This window comes from Tamandua tetradactyla, chromosome 3 (assembly GCF_023851605.1).
Source record: "Tamandua tetradactyla isolate mTamTet1 chromosome 3, mTamTet1.pri, whole genome shotgun sequence".
Classification (NCBI taxonomy): Eukaryota; Metazoa; Chordata; class Mammalia; order Pilosa; family Myrmecophagidae; genus Tamandua; species Tamandua tetradactyla.
Window position 1 is genome coordinate 153,853,248 of NC_135329.1, and position 25,058 is coordinate 153,878,305.

At 37.0% G+C, this 25,058-nt stretch overlaps 2 long non-coding RNA genes across 3 annotated transcripts in view; both read left to right on the plus strand.

The window, feature by feature from the left end:
* Window positions 1-7,305, plus strand: part of LOC143677832 (uncharacterized) — an 83,631-nt gene extending 76,326 nt beyond the window's left edge. For both annotated transcript variants that reach the window (XR_013172914.1, XR_013172915.1), the window contains exon 4: window positions 5,395-7,305. This is a non-coding gene — a long non-coding RNA (uncharacterized LOC143677832). The remainder of the gene's footprint in view (window positions 1-5,394) is intronic.
* A 5,139-nt stretch (window positions 7,306-12,444) lies between these two features.
* The window catches only part of LOC143677834 (uncharacterized), a 70,282-nt gene continuing 57,668 nt past the window's right edge, over window positions 12,445-25,058 (plus strand). The window contains exon 1 of the long non-coding RNA XR_013172917.1: window positions 12,445-12,473. This is a non-coding gene — a long non-coding RNA (uncharacterized LOC143677834). The remainder of the gene's footprint in view (window positions 12,474-25,058) is intronic.

Genomic DNA, 25,058 nt, shown 5'->3' on the forward strand with positions numbered 1-25,058 from the left:
AATTTGATTCCATTGGTCGATACTTCTATCTTTGTGCCTGTACCATGCTGTTTTGACCACTGTGGCTTATAATAAGCTTTGAAATCAGGAACTCTTAATTCTTCTACTTTGTTCTTCCTTTTCAGGACATTTTTAGCTATTCGAGGCCTCTTTCCCTTCCAAATGAACTTGATAACTAGCTTTTCCGAGTCTTCAGAGTAGGTTTCTGGAATTTGAATTGTTATTGCATTGAATCTGCAAACCAGTTTAGGTAGAATTTATATCTAAATTTATATCCATTTAACCCTCTTATCCATGAGCAGGGAAAGTTTTTCCACCTATTTAGATCTTTGATTTCTTTTGGCAATGTTATGTAGTTTTTTGTGTACACGTCCTTTGCATACCTAATTAAGTTGGTTCCCAGATATTTGATTCTTTTAATGATTATTTTGAATGGAATTTTCTCCTTAATTTTCTCTCATTTAGGTAATTGCTTGTGTACAGAAACATTACTGATTTTTGTACATTAATCTTTGTCAGAGATTTCTCAGGATCTTCCAAGTGTAATATCATGTCATGTGCAAATAATGAAAGTTTTACTTCTTCCTTTCCAATTTGGATGCCTTTTATTTCTTTTTCCTGCCTGATTTCTCTCGCTAGAACTTCTATTACAATGTTGAGTAGTAGTGATGTCATTGGGCACCCTTGACCTATTACCAATCTGAGAGGAAAGGGCTTTCAATCTCTCATCATTGAAATATGGTGGTAGCTATGGTTTTTCCATATATGTCCTTTATCATATCAAGGAAGTTCGCTTTGATTCCTACCTTTTGAAGTTTTTCTTTAATCAAAAAGGATGTTGAATTTTGTTGAATGCTTTTTCAGCATCAATCAAGATGATCATGTGATTTTTTCCTTTCAATTTGTTAGTGTGTTGTATTACATTGATTGATTTTCTTGTGTTGAATCACCTTTGCATTCCTGGCATAAACCTCACTTGGTTTTGGTGTATGATTCTTTTAATGTGTGGTTGGATTCGATTTGCTAGTATTTTGTTGAGATTTTTTTTGCATCTATATAGTCATTAGGGAGATTGGCCTGTAGTTTTCCTTTCTTGCTGCATCTTTACCCAGTTTGGGTATTAGAGTGATGTTTGCTTCATAAAAGGAGTTAGTGTTTCTTTTTCCTCAATTTTTTGGAAGAGTTTGAGCAGGACTTGGTATCAGTTGCTTTTGGAATGTTTGATAAAATTCCCCTGTGAAGTCATCTGGCCATGGGCTTTTCTTTGTAGGAAGATTTTTGATGACTGACTCAATCTCTTTATTTGTGATTGGTTTGTTGAGATCTTCTGTTTCTTCTAGAGTCAATGAGCTTGTTCATGTGTTTCTAGGAATTTTTCCATTTCATCGAAATTGTCTAGTTTGTTGGAGTATGGTTGTTCATAGTATCCTTATGATTTTTTTTTAAATTTCTTCAGAGTCTATGGTAATTACCCCCCTCTCATTTCTGATTTCGTTTATTTGCATCCTCTCTTTTTCTTTGTTGGCCTAGCCTAGGGGTCTGTCCATTTTACTGATTTTCTCAAATAACCAATTTTTGGTTTTATTGATTCTTTCTATTGTTCTTTTGATCTCCAATTCATTTAATTCTGCTTTTATCTTTGTTGTTTCTCTTCTCTATTTGCTTTGGGCTTAGTTTGCTGTTCATCCTTTTGTTCCCCCAGGTGAGCAGTTAAGTTCTAGATTTTTTGCTCATCTTTTTTAAAACAGGCATTTAATGCAGTAAATTTTCATCTCAGCACTGCCTTTGCTGCATCCCATAAGTTCTGATATTTTATATTCTCGTTTTCATTTGTCTCCATATAGTAGCTGATTTCTGTGGCAATTTCTTCTTTAACACACTGATTGTTTAAGAGTGCATTATTTAATCTCCATATATTTGTAAAAATCTGGTTCATTGGTGGCTATTTACTTCCTGCATTGTGATCAGAGAAAGTGCTTTGAATTATTTGTATTTTAAAATTTATAAAGATCTGTTTTGTGCCCCAGCATATGATCAATCCTGGAGAATGTTCCATGAGCACTAGAGAAGAATATATATATCCTGATGTTTTGGGGTGTAACAACCTACGTATGTCTGTTAGGTCTAATTCATTTATCAAATTATTTAGGTTCTCTATTTCCTTGCTGATCTTCTGTCTGATTGAACTATCTATAGAGGAGAGTGGTGTATTGCAGTCTCCCACTATTATTGTTGAAAAGTCTATTGTTCCTTTAATTGCAGAATAATATGAACTTTGTCTTGTATGTGGTTTCCCTTGGATATAGTAGATCAATTTTGCCAATTTTTGCCTCGTATACTTTGGAGCTCCTTGATTGGGAGCATAAACATTTATGATTTTTATTTCTTGGTGAATTGTCCCTTTAATTATGTGGTGTCCTTTGTCTCTTATGACTTCTTTATACTTAAAGTCTATTTTTTTCTGATATTAATATAGCTATTCCTGCTTTCTTTTGCTTACAGCTTGCATGAAATATCTTGTTCCATCCTTTCACTTTCAATCTATTTGTATCCTTGGGTCTAAGATGAGTCTCTTGTAAACTGCATATAGATGGATTGTTTTTCTTAATGCATTCTTCCAATTTATAACTTTTAATTGGTGTGTTTAGTCCATTAACATTCAAAGTTATTACTGTAAAGGCATTTCTTGAATCTACTGTCTTATCCTTTGGTTTTTGTTTATCAGATCTGTATATTCTTTTCCCTTTTTCTCTTTTTATCCTTTAACCTGCCCTTATTAATACTCTTCAATTCTGTACCCTCCTCCAGATGTTCCTCTCCTTTCCACTCTTTTTTTTTTTCAGCTGACAGAATCCTCCTTTATATTTCTTGTAGGGCTGGTCTCTTGTTGCCACATTCTCTCAACCTTTGTCTGTCTAGGAAAATTTTAATTTCTCTCTCATTTATGAAACACAATTTTTCTGGATAAAGTGTTCTTGGATGGAAATCTTTCCCTTTCCGCATCTTAAATATATCATACCATGGCCTTCTTGCCTCCGTGGTGCCTGCTGAGTAGTGTGAACTCAGTCTTATGTGATTTCCCTTGGATATAGTAGATCACTCTTCTCTTGCTGCTTTCTGGATTTTCTGCTACTCCTCAACTTTTAACAGACTGATTAGTATGTGTCTTGGAGTTGGCCTATTTGGATTTATTCTGTTTGGGGTTCATTGGGATTCTTTTATTTGCACATTTATGTCTTTCATCAGAGTTGGGAAGCTCCCCCATTGTCTCCTCAACTAATCTTCCTAGCCTTTTATTCTTCTCTTCTCCTTCTGGGACATTGATGATTCTTATATTTGTGTACTTCATTTTGTCCTTCATTTCCCTGAGATCCAATTCAAAATTTTCCTTTTTTTTTTTTTTGCCATTTGTTTTTATGTGCATTCAAAATCAATGGTCTTATCCTCTAGTCACTTATTCTTTCTTCTGCCTCTTTAAATTTGCTGCTGTGTGTCTCTAGCATATTTTTTACTTGGTCTGCAGTATCTTTCATTTCTGTGATACCTGCTGTTTTTTACTTAATCTTTCAAAGTCTTCTTTATACTCTTCTAGGGTCTTCTTGATCTCCTTTATGTCATTGGCTAACCCATTGAATTTATTTAGTAGAGTTATATAAACATCTTTAATTAGTTGTTCCAATGTCTGTGTCTCCACCTGTGTCTTAATTTGGTCATTAGGCTGGGCTATATCTGTCTGCATCTTCATATGCTTTGTGATTTTCTGTTGAGTCTGAGGCATTTAATTATCTTCATTGGGTTACTTTGCAAGTTGATTTCCCTCAGTCATCTAAGGTTTTGCATTTATGGGATAGGTGTCATGCAGGGTGTGGGGCATGGGGCAGGGCACTGTGGGGCAGTGGCGGAGCTCAGCACAGGGCTAGGCATGCGGTGGGGGTGCTTTGCTAGAGCTTGGGAGCATAGAGTGCAGGGCGCAGGATTGGGGGCAGTGAGGAGGCCATGGGAGTTGTGGGGGTGTGGTGCAGTATAGCAGGCCTTGGAGCACAGAGGAAGGGCACAGCATGGGGGACAAGGAAGCAGTGTGTGGCAGGAGGTGGATCGTGAGGGCTGTACGGGTGTGTGGGGTCATAGGGGGCAGGGCGTGGGAAGCTGTAGGGTGGGGTGCGGCTGTGTGTGGGCAAGTATGTTAAGGACATGGGGGTCATGGGGATTGGGGCATGGAGTTTAGGGTGCAGGTGTTGGGGTGCAGAGGGCGGGGCATGGGTGTACGGGTTGTGGAGGGTTCAGATTATAGGTGCATTGGTTGCAGGGGTGGAGCACAGGAGTGTGGGATGGTGGCAGAACATAGATGCACACGTGATGCATGGGGGTGGGTGCAGGTGTATGTGTGCATTGGGTGGGAGGGTCAGGGCTTGGGTATGTGGGTTGTTGGGTAGGCATGCATGAGTGCATGGGCATGGTATGTTCATGGGGCATGGCTTGGCTTACTTCCTCATCCCCACCTTCCTGTCCATACATTCCTGAGAACTCCCAGCCTCAATTTGGAAAGGGGTGTTTTAGGCTCTTTGCATTAGTTGCATGTTCTCTATGAGCAGGGGATGCTTGTTTTCTGGCTTCCAAGTTCCGCATGGGAGTGCTGGGCTGTGGAGCTAAGGGGCCTGATCTTCCAAGTTAGCTGTGGGGGCAGACATTTCCTGGGCATGGCCTCTTGTCCTGAGCAGAGTCCTGATGGAACCCCTCATCCGGCTCTCAGTGTGTCAATTCTTCAGCTTTTTCATCCATGACTTCCTTATGTAGTGTAGAAGCCTCTCTCAAGTCACTCATGGACTCGAACCACTGTCCTGTCATTTTTCTGTCACTTCTTTAGCTGTTCCTCTTGAAGCAGGGACAAACTCAGCCTATCCTATTCCACCATCTTCCTGGAAACTCTAAGTAGCTTTTGGTAAAGAAACTATTTTAATTGTGTGTCCAGTCTTATAAACATATGCTCTTATATTTATGACCCATCTCTATGTTTAATATATTGTAGCTTTTATAAACTGTAAAACTTCTTAAGAATAAATGTTCTCTATTTCTATCATAAGTCTCCTTGATACCTGATTTAATGCTGCATATAATTTGGCTAAATTCATTCTATGCTAGACACCATTCTAGTTGCTTTATAAATCTTTATATAGAGATTAATAGTCTAATGAGTATCTTCCAAAAGATGGTGTGTTGGTGATATTTAGCATTTCTTGATTTATGAATTGCTTCAAAATCTGCTGAAGCCTGTTAATCCTCCCCCAGAAAATGCAGATATGTAATGTGGTAGATTGAATTATGTATCCCAATTTAGATATGTTCTTAATCTTAATTCTTATTCCTGTGGGTGTGAACCCACTGTGAACCCAACAGATTTAAGGTGGATCTTATGAAGAGAAAGACACCTGAAGCCAGAGTCAGAGAAAGCTGTGGAGAGGAGCTGGAAAGTAAAAGTAAATGGAACTTGGAAGAAAAAAGGAGAGGGCATGCTCTCTCATAGGATTCACGGATAAAAGTTAAGGAACCCCAAGAATCGCTGGCCAATCAGAATGACTGACCCCAGGAAGCAGCAAGTCTTCTAACCTACAAAATTGTGAGACGATAAATTCCTGTTCTTTAAGCCAATCCACTGTGTGGTACTTTTCACAGTAGTTTGTCCTACTGAGATATATATAAATGTAAACTTTAACATACAATTTCAGGAGCATCAGGGATCCTCTAAAAATAATCTGTGAACCCCATTAAGAATCCGAGCAACAGCGAGTCTATGGGAAGACAGCAAAATTGGCTGATTTCATTTAAGCAGGAAAAACAAATTAGAACGCAAAAAAATCTTAGGAAAGACGCTATAACCTAGTAAAGATGCTTCTTTGATTTTATCCGTTGAACCATTTACCATATCCTATTTCTCTTTCCTATTGAAGAATCTGTGGTTTTTTTCTGTTATTGTATAAATCTAAAGAGACTTTTAAAGATATTTACACCACAAGGCAAAATCGCCAGAATGTTACACAGGGGTATAGTTTCGTTTTTCTGTTTCATTGTGAATATGGAAGAGATAAAAATACAAATTTAAGGTATAAATGTCCTTCTTCTTTGAGATCTAATTTTTTTTCTGTAATCAGAAGTGGAGAAATGTCTAAGAGTAAGGATCAGAATATTGTGACAAAGCCAATTAGGGCTTAAGATATTGTTCATTGAGGTCCAATGTTCAAAAATCAAGAAGAAATAGGAGGCATAGAAAAAAAGCAGTAAGGATGAATAAAATATTTTGTTACGTTATTGATAAGGATGTGGGGGTGCTGTTGCAGTTACTGAAAGACTTTTGTTCTTTAGGTAGTTCAAATAAGTGCTAATTTCTAAAACTCAGCAGACCAGTTGCTATTGGAACTGAGGTGTCAATATTCAGGAGTAAAAGGAACCCTCATCATTCAGGAATTTGCAGTGCTCACCTAATACACAGGATTATAATCTACTTGGAACTAAAAGAATTAAGGCCGCCACCAAATGAATGGTTCTTGTTCTAGTTTGTAATTCAACAAATACTTGCCGGAACCCTATTTGGTGTCATCGATGTCTTAGGTGCAGTGGTGAGTGGTGGTGTAGCAAGCCGGCCGGACCCTCACCCCTCCTTGCACATTTAATCTACCTCCTCTTTAAATATTTCCCAAATTCCCCTGAGCAGTCAGAGCTACACATAAACAGGATGCTTGCCCCGCGAATGGGTAAAACTGCACGTAGGCAAGATAAGACAAATTTCTGTAGAGAAACCCCTCCCCTAACTGCTCATCCGCTTCTGTAAACCCAGCTTTGCGACCTTCCCGATTTAAATCAGCCAATCGTTTCCTTCCAACACCACCGATTACCTTATTAGGAATACCCTACCTCTAACGAGCTGTCTTGTCTATGAAAATCTTGTGTCAGCCCCTGTTTGGGGCTCAGACTTTCAGAGGTCATTTGGCTGAGCCCTCGGCACACAGACCAATAAAGCTTGCCTTCTGAAACTTCGGAGCCTCGTTCCTGGTTCATTTGGTGTTTCCAATCATTTTTTCCTCCTGGTGGCAATAATAGTTCCTGGAAGTTCCATAACATTCCTGGAAACCCTTGCAGAGCTTCACTCCTGGTTTCACACAACAGTGGTGATGGTGATGGTGGGGATTACATTCAAAATAAGTAATATATTCTCTGGAGCATATACTCTTTTGGGAGAGATTGGAAGTTTAAAGGTATATGGAAAGTTTAAAATTATAGCATGATAGAAGCATGTAGAAAGTATAACCATTACATGGTAAAGGTAAACACTATAAAACTTTGAGAAAGATCTTGAAGAATATCTCATTTTGTTCTAGTTTATTTAGGAGAATCAAAAACTTCTAGGCAAAATATTAACAAACAAAAAAATGGAAACAAAATAAATGATAAAATAGCTTTAGGAGATAGAGAATTAAAATCCTGGCATGCAAACAGATAATGACTGTCACATGTCTATGACTATCACATGTCACGTTATGTGACAGAGAAAAAATTGAAGAAAATTTGCTTCTGGCATTAGATATGGCTCTTCACATAAAGTATGAACTCTGACCTCTTGATGAAGCAGAAGTTTCTGCTGTTGTATGGAACAACAGTAATCTTTTGTGTCAGTCCCAGAAAAAATCATGGTGATATCTGTTTACCACCTGCTGTGGGGTATTTTCCATGGAAACATCACAAGGTGTCCCAAGATTCTTCTAAGTCACCATCTTCTACACACTTCTGCTAATACCAAGAATAAAAATGATGCTACCAGGAAAAATATCTAGAGTATATTTCTTAAAAATTTCAATTCCAATGTAGAAAGGGAAGGTTTGGGTTTATAGGTGGAAAGAAAAAAAAACCTTGTTGCCTTTGAAAGTCAAGATTTTGAAATAGAAAGAAGAATAAGGGAAGTGAAATTGACTCCACATCACAAATAATGTTGAAAAACATAACTTTTTTTGCAGATGATTCTTATCAAAAACACAAAGCACTGGCAAGGGGAAGAAACATATTATAGCATGTGGGTGTGTCAAGATAATCTCATTGGAGATTTGAGAGGGTTTTGACATGGGAAAACTAAAAGGAAGAGAGGTGCCACCAGGAGGAAAAAATGATTAGGAACTATTATTGAAGCCCTAGGATATTTATGTTTAATTCCTAGATATAGCAAATAGAAAATTAAAGACATATGATCTCAATTTGTGTAATGTGAAATAAAATTATTTACCAATAGAAGCTAAAGATTTCAAAAGAATGCTTCCTTTAGTGCCTTCAGAGATTGTCCCTGCCTGCAATTCTTGATACTATGGCCCACCGCTGGTTTGGATGCCATTGTTTTTATATTTGTTAAAATGGGCCAAACACAAATTGTCTGCTCCATGTTCCTTTGGGTGAGTCCACTTTGGACTTCTGGCCACATTGTCTGGAACCATGATGAAGTTAGGTTAGATTTTTAGTTTGGGTCTGACTTATCCCAGCTTCTTCCCTATTCTTTCTCAGACAGCTTAAGTCATGGCCTGCCTGATGCTAAATCATTGTACCTTATAAAACTATGTTTCCGAATAAACTCTTCAGGGGCTTCTTGATTACTAAGATCATACCCATGATTATGCATTCTATGTTAAAGACATGGATATGACTTATTTAATACTGAGACTGACCAGAGTCCTCTGTCTTTAAAGACAGTCCCTAATGGGTATTTGTGGCTAATTTTAGGGAACAATCTAAATAAGATGTGCCTTGGCTTTCCTTAACTGGTGAGGACAGACATTCTTTGATCTGGAAAGAAAAAATTCCTGAGTACCTTTCAGTTTATTGAGGTCAGATGTATTTTTTTTTTTTTTTTTTTTTATGAACACTGGTAAATTTGGGAAGGCTTGCTGGATATTTTGTGGACAATTGTGACTTATGTATTCTAATGCAGAAGCAAGCTGATTTGCAGAGATTAAATTCATCATTGCCAAGTGAAAATGATTCATCGTTACTAAAGTGAAACTGTATGTAGAAACAAATGGTGAACTAAGAAAATTATTTTACTGACTGTTTTAAATAATTTTAAAAGCCAGAATTTACTATGCTAAAATGCAAAGAGGCCAGTGTGGTTGAATGGAAAGCACTTGAGTGGTCTCATATTTCTCCAATTAAAAGTATTGGTCAGACAGTCAGAAAACAAAAAGTTTTAAGGTTAAATTTGTATTTTCTCTGTAGAAAATGGGTATTGAAGATGCTGAAATTGTGTGTATGCCTTCACAATGGCTTGGGTTAGGATATGCTAATGCAAATATTTCCATGTATTTTATGTAAGGTTTGGTTTTAATATTTAATCTCTTCACTTTCTCTTGTTCAGTATCACATAGAGATATAGATGAATCTGTTAATTACCATGGAAATGTGAGATGATATTCTTTTCTAGCTGAGAATTCTCTTTTAGAAATCCAAGGGTTAGCTCCAAGTATTAAAGGAAAGCAGCTAAAAGGGAAAGTCCATAAGCACAAGTATTGTTCAAAAAAGGTACATGAAATTTGGTTCTCTAATGAAAAGAGATCATGTTATCAGAGGCATGGCAAAATTATATAATGGCGGTTTTGTTGGGTTTCATAAATTCTACATAGAGATAGAAGAAAGTTTAGGCCAGTGCTTCTCAAAATATCAATGAGTATACCAGTTACCAGGGATCTTTTTACAGTGCAGATTCTGCCTTAGTATTGTTGGGCAGGATCTTAGATTCTGCATAAGGTGGGCCTATGCTGCTGGTCCTTGGAGCACATTTGTTCTCTGAATCAAGTGTTCAGAGAACAAACCAAAAGTGGTGAGCAAGAAGAGAATGAAGAAATGGAGAAGTATTGAAAGCCTTGTTGTGGATTTAAGTGGGCTTTGTGGATGAGGAACTGGAGTAAAGTTCATGATTCTACTTCATTTTATGTTACTTCCCTTCCTCTCTCTCAGCAGTTGGTTTAATCCTTTAGTCTAGGCAGGGAATGGCAGGGCAGAGTAAATTGTGATACTAAAAGGATAGGCTGAAGAACAGTTTCTCTAAAACTGTTCCAGATGTCAACAAAAAGGAGTTGCATGCTCTTTTATGTTTAGTTTCTGAAAATCACTCATGGGTTACTACAGAAACTGTAAGATCACTGCTAGCATATACATAATACATGAGAACTTTTTTTCTTTAGCATGATATAGTTTTACTTCTATTTAGAGGCAGGACAGTTGGAATTTACTAGCAAATTGCACATTTATTATCATTTTATGTCTCTTAGTAATTTGAAAACAAGAAAAATTATTACTTGGATAAAAACAACAACCACAGAGTATATAGGGTATAAAAGAAACAATTGTACACCATTGCAATGAATTTATTTCTGGTTTGTCAAATTTACAAATTTTTTCTGGTAGCTTAATTTGAATCTTTGATGGCAAGGATTGTACCTCAGACCATCTCTGTACTTTCCCAGTTCCTGTGTGGTACTGGATGCCCAGTAACATGTAGAATATATTGATTGTGTGCATCCCTTTCTGCTCTCAACTCTTCAGCCCATGATTCATTCTGTAAACAAAATGCCTAAGCATCAGGCCTGTACTGCATTGGAAAGCTGCAACTGAGGGTGTGTATGTGGTTCTGGTTTTCACTTCCTAAAGTTCATTTGTTTTGAGGTAGCCCTTCTCTTGTTACTTTTGCATAGAGCCTTGTCTAGAGTTTGAAAAGGAATGTGTCAAGAATTGTCATAGAATTTTCTGAGAACAAATAATGTTACTTTTAGGATTGTAAATATTTATTCACTTATTACTGAAGTTCAGAGATGACTTTATTATACTCCTCTTTTTTTCTGTATAGTTGAGATTTAGCATAATCAAAATATAAAAGAAATTGAGAATGAAAACAAGAGAAAATACCTGTAGTCTAGTGGAGAAGATTTATACATTTATGTGCTTAAGTATAACACAAAACAGGCTGGGATAAGTTCCACCAGTATGACACAAATGAAGTCATAGGGCAGATAGGAGGTGGACAAATTTACCTTTGCCTAACTAGGTGTCCCATCAATGGTGGATCAATAAAGGTAATGTTATGTCAAAAAGACTTCTAAATATGTCAATGTGGGAAATATCATTTTCTGACCTAAAAATATCTTACCCCTTAGGCTTTACCTAGTTAGATAGGCATTAATGAAGATATAAGCAGGTCAAAAACTATGATTTAGTATTATAGTACAAGATATAGTGATAAAATGTTTAGTATAAAAATAAAGTTACACACTAGTATGTATGCTATGACTCAGATTTTATAACAGCTTACATGTGCATCCATGTACATTTACATTTATCTCTCTAGATATGGAAAATTTTACAAGATATACACCAAACTTTAAGAGTGGTTAAGCCTAGGGGATGGAATAGGATGGAGAAAACTTTTACTTCTTAGGTGAGCTTTAGGAGATTTTTACTTTTTTCTCTTTTGCTTTTTTGGTATTTTTCAAATTAAAAAGTTATGCTTTCAGTTCAAATACAGAAGGGATCTTCTTAAAGGTTCTAGACCTTTAGGCAATGTAATAAAATTATGTCTAAGGCCTTTTCTCATCATTGGTTTTAGATTTTCCATTCATTTTAAACAAAGCACTACAGTATGACTGCAGTGCTAGCAAAGTACTTATATAACAATGCAGGAAGGAAAATACACAAAAATTAAAGGTGTGGTTGTATGCAAGAGAAGAGATTATGGTTGATTTATTTACTTTTCCTTATATTCTGCATTTCTATAATGTGACTGTATTATGTTTAGATTAATATTATTCAGTTGAAGTTAAAAAGTTATCCAAACTTTTGGCTTATTTAGTGACATGCATGTGCATTTCAAGATTATTATAAGAATGAGCTTACAATTATGCATGTCTTCTAAAGCATAGCTCAATTAAACAACCTCATTGATACATTACACCGTACATGCCCAATTAACAAATATGACTATCTAGAAGGAGACTTATAAGTGCTGCATTCATGTTAAAACTGTAAGACACAGGAAGGAATACATGTCACGAACATCTGCTTCAAGTGTCAGGATGTTTTGAATATCTTTTTCCCTAAAAGTAGGGTTTTAACATTGTTAGATATCAATGTAGTTATTAGTAAGTGTCCATCATGCTTCCCAACAGCTGCACATAGTGGAAAGGTCAAGAACCCTAGTTTTAGCCCCAGGTCCAATACATAATGGACATACCAGATAGATCATAATTTAGTATGTCACTGAAGCTCTCTCAGCTGTGGCTTTCTCATTCGTAAAAAATAAAAGGAAGAAATAAGAGAAAAAAAGGAAAGAAAAATATTTCCCTGATGGTAAGATATGGTAAATATCTATCTATCTATATACATAGTTTTTTTTTTTTTTTTTTTTGCATGGGCAGGCACCAGGAATTGAACCCAGGTTTCCGACTTGGCAGGTGAGAAATTTGCCACTGAGCCACTGTTAAACTGCTTTATCTACTCTATTTCTAAGAAATTCCATGAGTACAATTGAATGGGTGGGTGGGTGGGGGGAACAATTAGATGGATGAAATGGTGGACGGAGCCAAAGGCCTGAATATTTATGGCATGTCTTCTCTAGGTCAGAAGGCCAAGTTCACGGGCAGGCCACCAGTGCAGTTGGCAAGGGCCCCGCACTCAGAAGGGTTCCCGCGCATGGTTTAATGCTCTGTGGTAGTCCTTCTAAAATTCTTAATAATTTTCTCTCTGATTTTGTGATTGTAAAAGAAGTCAGATGTACCAGTGAAGAAAGTGCTGGGCGTCTATCCGCTACCCTCCCCACACCTCTTTCCTCCCCTCTGGGGCCTATAGGATCAGTTCTTGGCTGTCAGCCCCCATTCCGCGGCCCCGGGCACTGTGCACGGCAGCGACTGTCTCCGCCCCTGGCTGGCAGGGCCGAGCAGTGATGCGCAGGTGAATAGGTGCAGGCTAGCCTCTTGTTCAACTGTGATTCCAGCACCTAGTATGTCCCATCGGCCTTGGGTTGGGGTGTTGACCTCGTGGGAAGGAGACATGTCTGGTTCAAATTCCCCTGTCCGCAGCTGGCCCTGTCAGAGGGGTGGCTGGCAAGAAGGGGAACCTGGCAGATAGTGGGCTGTACGTGTGACACACCATGTGACAGGGTGAAGCTCCGGGCGCCTGTGAGCTGCCGCACGCCCCCGGCGAATATTCCCGGGCCGAGGGAGCGCAACGTGAAATAGTTAATAAAAAACGCAGAGTCAGGTCGAGATAGAAACTACGAAAGAAAGGTGAAAGCTTTATCGTTCAGCACTTTTAGCGGCACTGTTTAGCCTGCCTTTTGAAGAAAGCACCCTCCATTTTCGTTTTTGCATTGGGCCTTGCAAATTACTTAGCTCCTCCTGTTTGTCAGATATTCATCAGGTCACTGAAAAGATTAAATGAAGCAAGGTTACAGTAAGTATCTTACAAAGGGTCTGCTAACGTGGATTTTTTGACAATGGTCAAAAAAGTGGAAACAACCCAGTGTCCGCCAACAGATGAATGGATAACCAAAATGTGGTATTTACATGTGATGTGTTATTAACAGCTGTTAAAGGAATGAACTTCTGATACGTGCTACCTGAACCTTGAAACACTATGTTGAGTAATACAAGCCAGACACAAATGACAAATATATAATTCCACTTCTATGAAATTTCTAGAATAAGCAAATTTAGAGAGACAGCAGATTAGAGGTAACTGGAGGCTGGGAGAAGGGAGATGGGGCATTATTACTTAATGGATGCAGAGTTTCTGTTTTGGGTGCAAAAAGTTTTGGCAATAGATGGTGGTGATCGTGGCACAGCACTCTAAACGATGGCCACTGATTTGTGCATTTAGAAATGGTTAAAATGGCAAACTTTATATTATGTACACATTACCATAATAACAATAATAGAAATAAAAATAATAAAGCACAGAGGCTGAGGTCAAACAAACAAACAAACAGATAAACTAGTTCAAAGCAGAGAACTGTGGAGTAACACGAATTTGGGAATGGTTACAGGCTTTCTGTAGAAGGAGAAAAAAATCCTAACCCCTGGGAAGAGAAACTGCTGTTTTTGTGTTTTAAAATTTTGGTTTAACTCAAAGGAATTTACACAGCTTACTGAGAAACAGTTTTCAGAAGATTAAGCCTCTGTTTTCTCTTATCTCATTTTTACCTTGCCACTAACCACTGAGAAATAAAACTCAGAAATCTTATAAAATATTACAGCCAATAAAATAATCCATGTATGCAATATGTTTGGTCTGGGGAAATCTATTTTTATCCTTTACATGGTACATGGAGCGCACTGTACTTTCTTCCAAGTAACTTTTGGAAGACATCTGGTAAAATAGTTCAGTATGACTAGCAGTTATTTTCTACAGACTGGTTATGTTTTGACATGGAAAGCATTGAAAACATATGGTCTTTCATGTCTCTTGCCTTGTGCTTTCCTTGAAAAAGTTTCTATTTGCTTGTGATAAAGTGCATTAAGTTTCATAATCCTGAACAACCTTCTGGTACACAGATTCACTTTTGAACAGTACAACTGGGGAAACAGAAGTTTTCACAAAAAAGATGAGATTTTTCAAAGTAGCTATGCATTTTAGACATACAGGTGCCAGTTTGGATCTTTTTTTACAAATACTCAAAGTTCAGAGCAACTACTAGGGTAAATTATACTGAATCTAAGCCCCCAAATAGCTCATATTCTTCTAAAATTAATATAGATTTGTTGAGAACTTAGCCAGACGATGTTGGCAAAGTCTGTGCTCATTAAACTTCATAACTTGGTTTCTAAAGAGTGTTCAGTGACCCTTATGATTATAACTGTCAACATTTCTTGCACATTTTGGTGAAATGAAATGGCTCAAGTGAAAGGTTTCCTTGATTCAGTGTGACTATAAAAAAAGGACACTTTCTTCATATACCATGATAATTCTACTGAGCATTATTACTAATGCTTATTTCCTTTTTATCCAGAATCAGTAATCTGTATTTCTCCTTAGCATTTGCCATGTTTAAATCAAGGAAATCAAAGGTGTTTTGGTTATGTTCCACAACAATTTTGAAGGAATCTAAAAGTGTAGTTTTTAAAAGGTGAAATTTTCAAATATGTTGAAATACTATCTCAATTAGACATTGAGGGCTAGTTGGTCAAGCTTTATATTTTGATTTATTTTATTATGTGCATTGTAATTTAACAGAATGTTTATCTCTTTAAGCAATGTGCATACCCTGACTTTCCCATTCTTTGCTTCAATTAATGGCAAATTCAGCTGAAGACAGTTAACAGTGCTAAATTTAGCGTAGTTATATTGTGTTGATGGAGGACTTTAAACCAAATTGGAATTCTGTGGCCCAATTACAAGACTGGAAAATACCTTAATATATTCAGTGTTGAAAATTTGCAACTTTTCTTTTCAAAACTTCATTATAATGTTTATATAATGAACTATCCCAGTTATGTTTTAATTTCTGAATTTATTTGAATTTTCTCCCTTTTGGAGAATTTCAGCATGCCAAAAAAAGATTTATTGAGATGGTCCCTGTTCCCAAATTTATGACAATTAAAATATCAGTGTAATTACAAGGCCCAAATGCTCATTTCATAATGAATTTGGTTTCCTAAAGGACCCAGTTTTCCAGTATTTGGGGCCAATGCTCAAAGAAAAATGATTTAGTCTTTATTTGAGGTATTAGTTTCTTAAAAAGACAAACAGCTTGATTCCATAGCACTCTGGAATTCACTCAAGATTCAAGTTGTTAAAAGCAGTTCAACCTGTTCACTGTCTTGGGCTTTTCAGAGATGACCCACCTGCTATAAATTGAAAAACTAGGAAAGACTGTATTGTTAGACCATTTTCCAGTTGAACCCTTAATTACTTTTTGGAGATTTCTTCTCTGGAAAAGATGGGCACGACATGCACTGTGTGTTCTATTTGTTATGAAAAGAAGATAATAATAGCAACAAAGAAGCAATCATCTTACTTATGTTCAAATATTCCCATATGGACAACACATGAATTTCCCAAGGTTAAAGCATTTTGAAAGGGATTTTTGATTTATGGAAGTTACACGGGCATAGGGATGGGAGAATCAGGCCAACATTTATTAGTTTGATTGAACCATTCTTGCACAGGTACTACCTAGACTAGAAACAAATCATCCAGAACCTGATTGAAGGGAGGTAATGATGCTAAGAAGTTACAGAAGCGGGAGACATCAGGGTGCTTCCAAATGCTGCAGTTTGCTTAGGGCATTGAAATTAGAGGGCTGTGATCTTGAAGGCAGCATTTAGTAGCATCACTATTTTCAGATGCTATTCCAAAGATTCTGACAAATGCTGTGTGACCCCACAGTGAGGCTGAGAGTAATTTTTATTATCCCATTTCTTTATAAACTTTTTACTCCAGAAAGGAATACTATAACTTGTGAAAAGTAAATGCCATAAAGTTGTCAGAAAAAAAATATGCCTCCTCCTTGTAAATTCTTGATACTCTGGCTGTCTTCCTTATTAGGATCTTAATTGCCTGAAATCAATTTGGCATGCTCTGTAATCTCTCTGGGGGGTCCTTGTCCAGCTCGAGTCAATAAAACATTTTGTATTTAGAACACATTTCTGTTGTAGCAGTCACATGCAATCAGTAGAGCAGATTTCTGAGCCTGATACTGTATGGTTTTAGTTTGCAGCTTTTCAAAGAGGGAACGTTTTTGCAGTGAAAGTCACAAAGAGAGAGTTTTGCTCCATATGTGTACACTTTAAAATTAACTGATTTTGGTCAGATATTTCAAAATACGTTTTCAATTCCTCATCCTTAAAATTAGAAAATATTATAATTACCCTTGAGAAATCTTTATTTTACACACTACAGCTGCTTTTCAGTATATCCCAAACAGAACTCAGTCAAACAAGAGCAATCAATACATCTTTGGAGAAGAAACAGTTCTGATTATTTATTTTGGTTTATTTAGACATAATCCAGCTGCATCAAGATAGAAGTGGTGCGAGGGAGTAGAAACTGGCCCCTAACCTGTGCTTCTTTCTTTCCAATAGGGGAGCAACAAAAATCAGAATATGTGTATACTAATTTGGAGTACTTTCGGATTTTGTTTTTGAGAACTTTTACACCACTGCCTCTTGCTTAAATAAGGGGTTTTTGACAAACAGCAAAATCCCATTAGATGTTGGCCTTTGCTGAGAAAACTGTAGGAGGCTGTATCAGTCCGGGTGGTCCCAAGAAACAGAAGCGAAGGGATGGATGTGTGCAAATGAGAGAGTCGGCAAGAGAGTGCTAAAAGGGTCCCTTATGATTCTTTTGGCTAGTTACACATTCTTGAAAATTATGTTTTGCTCTTAGGAAGCAATCTCTAAGTTTATCCTACATGAGAAGACTTGGGAAATTGCCTTAACCTCATGGTTGCATTTTATCAGTCCTTCTGGCCCCTTGCATTGGGGGAATTAATGCTAATCAAGGTGTTTTGTGAAAGCCCCTGAGATTCTTATTCATCCGAAAAAATGTAACTTAGAAGCATGTTAAAAAAAAAAAAGAAGAGGGCGCTAATATAATACATATTGCAGAACCCATTTCTATAGAGTCATAATCTGTCAGACCAGGAAAGTTCCTCAAAATTAAAGATTGTTTAGTTCAATCCATTCACCTCCTTTTTAAAAAACATAATTTTATTGACAAATTTGCACACACATACTGTCCATACATGGTGTATAATCAGTGGTTCACAATATCATCACATAGTTGTGTGTTTATCACCACAATCATTTTTAGACATTTGTATCATGCCAGAAAAAAAAAAAAGAAAAAAGAAAGAACTCATACATCCCATTCGCCTCACTCTCCCTCTCATTGACCACTAGTATTTCAATCTGCCCAATTATTTTACCCCTTATCCTCCCTATTATTTATTTTTTATCCATATATATATATTTTTACTCATCTGTCCACATCCTGGATAAAAGGAGCATGAGACACAAGATTTTCACAATCACACAGTCACACCGTAAAAGCTATATGATTATACAATTGTCTTCAAGAACCAAGTCTGCTGTAACACAGCTCAAGAGATTCAGGTACTTCCCTCCAGCTACTCCAATACACCATAAACTAAAAAGGGGTATCTATACAATGCGTAAGAATAACCTCCAGGATAACCTCTGGACTCTGAATTCTCTCAGCCACTGAAACTTTACTTTGTCTCATTTCTCTCTTCCCCCTTTTGGTTCAGAAGGTTTTCTTAATCCCATATTCATCTCCTTTCCTTATGTGTTAAGTAAACTGAGAAGTGGGGTGTGATTCCATGAAATATTTGTTTAAGGTTTGAATTTGTGGCAGGGTGCAAAAGTAAATGCCTAAATGGCAAACTGAGATTTAACTTCCTATATCCTTGTCTAATGATTGGTTATCTTTCTAGGGGATATTTTTATTCCTATAAAAATGCATGGCTATAACCAACTAATATTATAACCTCAGTATTTGACCTAAATATCTCTGGCACCTCATGAATTTCTAAGTTAGCAACTAAAATGGCTGTGCAACTTACCACATTTATGTAATCTCTTCAACTGTCAATAAAGTTTTATAACTATGTGAACAATTTTTACTTTGGAGGGAATATATGTGGAAACTGTTCATCAATTACTTGTCCATGCTTCTATATGAAGTGTTCATATCATTCCAAGTTCCAAGGCACTGCTGAATTGAACATTCAAATGTTACAAACAAGCAGTGCTCTCGTCAGCTTCTTTACTTCTATTTTTAGCTAAAGGGTTTACTATTTTATGGAAGAGAGATTGGAAATGGATTATTTTTCTTTTACAAGAGAGTAAGAAAGTGTTCTAGTTTGCTAGCTGCTGGAATGCAATATACCAGAAACTGAATGGTTTTTTAAAAGGGGAATTTAATAAGTTGCTAGTTTACAGCTCTAAGGCCGAGAAAATGTCCCAATTACAAGTCTATAGAAATGTCCAATCAAAGGCATCCAGGGAAAGATTTCTTGGTTCACGAAGGCCAGTGAAGTTCAGGGTTCTCTCTCAAGTGAAAAGGTGCATGGTGAACACAGTCAGAGTTTCTCTCTTGGCTGGAAGGGCACGTAGTGAACAAGGCGTCATCTGTTAGCTTTCTCTCCTGGCTTCCTGTTTCATGAAGCATCCCATGAGGTGTTTTCCTTCTTCATCTCCAAAGGTTGCTGGCTCATTGACTCTGCTTCTCCTGCCTATGTTATTCTTCTCTGCTCTCTCTGAATCTCGTTCTCCAAAATGTTTCCTCTTTTATAGGACTCCAGAAACTAATCAAGACCCACCCAAATGGGTGGAGACACGTCTCCACCTAATCCAGTTTAACAACCACTCTTGAATAAATCACATCTCCAGGGAGATGGTCTTATTTACAGTTTCAAACATACAATACAGAATAGAGATTAGAAGAAACACTACCTTTACAAAATGGATTAGGATTAAAACATGGCTTTTCTAGGGTACATACATCATTTCAAACCAGCACAGAGAGTTACAAAGTCATGTTGAGGAATAAATATCGGCACTAAGCTGGGCCCTCTCACAAGCCAATTTTTTAGTTCTTCTGAGTAACATTGACTTTTGTGAGAGGTTGGATATATAAAGGTTAAATTCACCAGCACCGGGACTTTACCACATCTCCAAATTAACTTAGTGTGAGATCTTTTGCAGAATCCTTTTGATTTCAGGCAGCACTATAGAGTACACCATCTCTTCTCTCCTTCTCTGTCTCTATACATGTATCCATCCCTGCATCCATCTGTCCATCCATCCATCCAGACATTAAAACTTATGTGATTCAGCAGTTCTCTCTGTCAAGTGGCATCTTATAAGGTCAGTAGACATGACTAGAGGTAAGTGTACTAGTCATTTATATTGGAACAGAGTTAAATAACCAATGTGTCGAAACAGAGAGGGCTCCTCATGATTTAAGACCAGGTGTATCATGTCCCTGAGGTCTTTTGGCCCCTAGCTCCACATCTTCTGACTGTCAGGCTGTTTGGAATCCAAAACCACCAAATGGTTCACTGAATTATTATTAAATTTTTAGTAGTTGAGTGACATTCACATCACATGTTCTCCTTCTATAGACTTTCCTTTGATTATTTCTTCCATTTTCTCAGCTACCATGGCAATTCTCATGTGATTAATTCTAAATTCTAATAACTATTTTTTATTGATCACTCACTTGTACATTACATGTGTCTTCAATTAGACCCCTCAAAGCAAGTAGGATCAAGTATATAATCATTTTTATAGATGAAAAATCTGAGTTCTGTGCCAAAACCCATCTTTTAAGTGCCATGCCACATTGACTTTTAGTATGACACCATGTCCTGATGAATTTCTACACCAGGATATTCTACAAGTAGCATAAATTCAGTGTTCTCCAAAGCAAGTGACAGTCCATGGGAAAATTGGCAATTCCTACTAACCACAATCACCTCTATTTCTGTTAATATACCCTCTATCCTGTCATCTTCAATTTCTTGTCTCTCTGTCTTCTATCTCTTCTAATTCCATAGGTTGCTTGATTCTAACTTGGCAGTATCTTTGACATGTATTCTTTTTTCAGAAGCATAGCCACTGCTGTCACCCAAACCCAACCCTCCTCACCTCTTACTTATATGATAAATTGACTGCCTATTTGCTTTTTCAATCTTAATTTTCAATTTAAATTTTCCCCTTTGAATTTATTTTGTTTTCCTTCTCTAGATTAATCTTGGTAAAGCAGCTTCCAATCAGCCACATTTCAAATATTTGCCATCGGCTGCCAAAGGAAGAACAGATACTTTCAACCTATGCTTAATGTCTTCTGGTCTTCCTACCTTGTGGGAGACCAAAATCTCAAACACCAAAAGGGATTAGGCACCTTAGAAATGTGTGAAGCAAGGTTGAAGAAAAATTTTTGTCTTTACCAACCAAACAAAGAAAACAAAAACCAGTGTCATCAGAATAATAAATGGCAAAAAACATTAGCAGAGGCAATAGGAAGTGCTAGGACTCATGCCTGCTCAGGGCTCCCCTGATTACTGACATGGGGAATGAAGGCTCAACACAGCTACCAGACACACAGATTTTTCAAGAAAAGCCAAACGTTTAGATTTTTATGTGAAATAATCAGTGTTTAAATATGGTAACTAACTCAAATAAAACTCTCTCTCTTTCCCTCTGCACTTAAGAAAAGAAAACTAAATATCGAGCAGGCCATACAAGTTATCCGATGACTAATTTCAGCTCATGGTCTGACGGTTTGTTCACTCTGTTGCAGTGTTTCTCTCACTCTCCTATATAATTATGTTCTGGTAGGTGAGAGGTCTCTTGTTCCATCTTCTCCCATCATGATCTCTGTATCTTATCTCTGTGCCTTTTCTTAGGGTTTTTATCCCAGGAAAGCCTACTTTACACCCTATCTATTGAAACCTTACTTGTCCTCACAGTCTACCTCAATCCTCCATCCTCCACCAAGCTCCTCCTGATTCTCTACACCATGCCCCTTACTTTCCTACAGACTTTCCGAACCATCTCTTTTGTGGCACATTTCTTAACTCTGCCTTGAGGAATAGCCTTGAAGAATTCTGCCTTGAAGAATGTTTATATTTACATCATATGTTCCTACTTGACTGTAAGTTGCATCATGTATGACCATCTCTGGGAATGCTACAGTTTTTGCAAATGGTTCCTAAATATAGCTGAATCTCAATAAATCTCATTTAGAACTTGGCAAAGAGATAGGATGGAAGATCTTCTGATTTTGAACAGTTTTGTTTCCACTTAGAAAGGGCAATCCATCTGCATATTAAAGAGGAAAGAGCAATCAAAAGTAGGTCGGTCATCCCCTTTGTCTTCCCCATGGCTCATATACCATTCCCACTGTGTCTGGGGAAACTCATTGTGTGGCAAATAGATGATCTGAAATCTTCTTAATTTAAGGAGAAAAAGTTTCATTGCACAGGAATTTCATCTGGGATGTTGAAAGTTAATCCTAGCCAAGATAGCCTCCTATTGCTTCCTCAGTAAAATGGTAGGGAACTTGATTATTCTTGTTTTCATTTTGAGGCCTTTTAATTCCCCTTTCAGACACCAAGTATTATCACTCAATCTTCAGAATCAATGCACTAAACCTGAACTTTCACAGTATTAATTCCTGAGCTGCTTCTACTGATCAGATAATAAACAATCAGGCAGGCTACTACATAGAAAATAAATGACCACCGAGTACTCTGCAAACTTAATCGTACTCATTTACAAGCACTCAGACTCTCAGCATCTGTATTGCTGAATGATGAATGCTTTGATATCACCTTATTTCATTTTAAAACAAACCAACCACAATGGTTAGTCCCGGAACACACAGATGTTGAGAAACCTTTCTAGAAAGTGCTACTCAATTAAATGTTGATTCTTGGAAGATTCTGAACTCTTGTGCTACTGACTAAGTAGGCTGGGCTTTAGTTATAGTTTAAGAAACTTTACTGAAGCTGGGACATGCCCTAAACTATATACTAATGAGCAGATAACATCCAGGATTCCCATATTCTACCCTATTAGTAAAACCTTGCATTGGGGGCGGGCCGCGGTGGCTCAGTGGGCAAGAGTGCTTGCCTGCCATGCCGGAGGACCCCGGTTCGATTCCCGGCCCCAGCCCATGTAAAAAAACAAAACAAACAAACAAAATATAATAAAACAAGAAAATGTTTAAAGATGTTTCCCTTTCTTCCTCCCTTCCTTCCTTCTCTCTGTCTTTCCTTCCCTTCCTCCCTCTCTCTTTAAAAAAAAAAAAAAAAAAAAAAAAAAAAACCTTGCATTGGTGTGGAACATTTGTTACAAATGATGAAAGCACATTTTTATATTTATACTATTAACTATAGTTCATGGTTTAACTTAGGGCTCACTGTTTGTGTTGTACTCAAACACAAATTTCACAAAATTCAAACATGAATTTCTAAAAATTTTGTTCTATTGCCATTTTTACAACCTAAAAGTCCCCATTTTAAGTCCATTCAAATATGCGATTCACAACATTCACGATGTTCGGTTACCATCACCACCATTCATTACCAGAACTTTACCATCGTTCCAAATAAAATCTAAACGTTTTAAGCCTTATTCTTTATTTTCTGTCCCCAACCTGTTCCCTATATTCTAGATTCTGACTCAATGAGTTTCTTCATTCTAATTATTTCATACCAGTAAGATCATACAATATTTGTCCATTGTGTCTGGCTTATTTTACTCAACATAGTGTCTTCAGAGTTCATCCATGTTGTCATATGTATCAGGACTTCACTCTTTTTTATTGCTGAAAAGTATTCCATCTTATGTATATTCCACATTTTGTTTATCCGTTCATCAGTTGATGCATACTTGGGTTGCTTCCATCTTTTGGCAATTGTGAATAATACTGCTATGAACATCGATGTGCAAATATTTATTTAAGTCCTTGCATTAAATTATTTTGTGGATATACCTAGAAATGGAATTGCTGGGTCATATGGTAATTCTATGTTTGACTTTTTGAAGAGCTGCCAAATTGTCTTCCATAGCAGTCATGCAATTTACATTGCCACTAACAATGAATGAGTGCTGGTATTTTTCTATATCTTCTCCAACACTTATAATTTTTGTTTTTAAATAGTAAGTGTAAGAATAGTATCTTGTGGTTTTGATGTGCAGTTCTCTAATGGTTAAGATGGAGCATCTTTTCAGGTGCTTTTTGGCCATTTGTATACCTTCTTTGGAAAAAAATGTCTACCGAGTCTTTTGTCCTTTTTTAAAAAATTGGATTGTCTGTCTTTCTGTTGTTGTATTGGTTTGCTAAAGCTGCTGGAATACAATATACCAGAAATGGAATGACTTTTATAAAGACCATTTTTATAAAGGGAATTGATTAAGTTACAAGTTTACAGTTCTAAGGCCATAAAAATGTCAAAACTAAGGCATCCAGATAAAGATGTCTTGACTCAAGAAAAGCTGATGGATACAGAATACCTCTGTCAGCTGGGAAGGCATTTGGCTGGTATCTGTTGGGGTCTTTGGCTTCTGGTTTCATACAGCTTTCCTAAGGGCATTTTCTCTCTGCATCTCCAAACATCTGGTTCTACTGTTGGCACTGTCAACTCTGTCCAAAATGTTTCCTCTTTTAAAGGACTCCAATAATCTCATCAAGACCCACCTTGAATGGGCAGTGTCACATCTCCGTCTAATCAAAAAGTCACACCCATAACTGGGTATGTCACATCTCCATGGAAACAATTCAATCAAGTTTCAACCCCACAATATTGAATCAGAATTAAAATAACATGGCTGCCCCTACAAAATTGGATCAGGAAAAAGGACATGGCTTTTCTGGGGTACATAACATAAAAACTGGCACTTACATTGAAGGATTTCTTTATGTCTTTTGGACTTTAAACTCTTATTAAGTATGTGGTTTATAAATATTTTCCCCCAGGTTATAGCTTTTCATTTTACTTTCATGATAAAGTCTTTTGAGACAGAAAAGTTTTAAAATTTGATGCACTCTCATTTATCTATTTTTTCTTTTCTTGCTTGTGCTGTGGGTGTAAAGTCTAAGAAACCATTGCCTAACACAAGATCCTGAAGATGCTTCCCTACATTCTCTTCTAGAAGTTTTATACTTCTGGTCTTTTGTCCATTTTGAGTTGATTTTTGTATATGGTATGAAGTAGGGGCCCAACTTTGTTCTTTTGCAATTCGAGATCCAGTTTTCCCAGCACCTTTTTTTGGTTAAAGAGATTCTTCTTTCCCCACTGACTGGTCTTTGCCCCTTGTTAAAAATCAGTTGGCCATAAATTTTAATTTCTGAGCTCTGCATTGGATTCCATTGGTCTGTATGCCTTTCTTTGTGCCAGCACCATGTTTGATTATCATGGCTTTGTAATACATTTTAAGACTGGAAAATGTGAATTTTCCAATTTTGTTCTTCTTTTAAAAGATGGCTTTGTCTATTCAAGGTTCTTA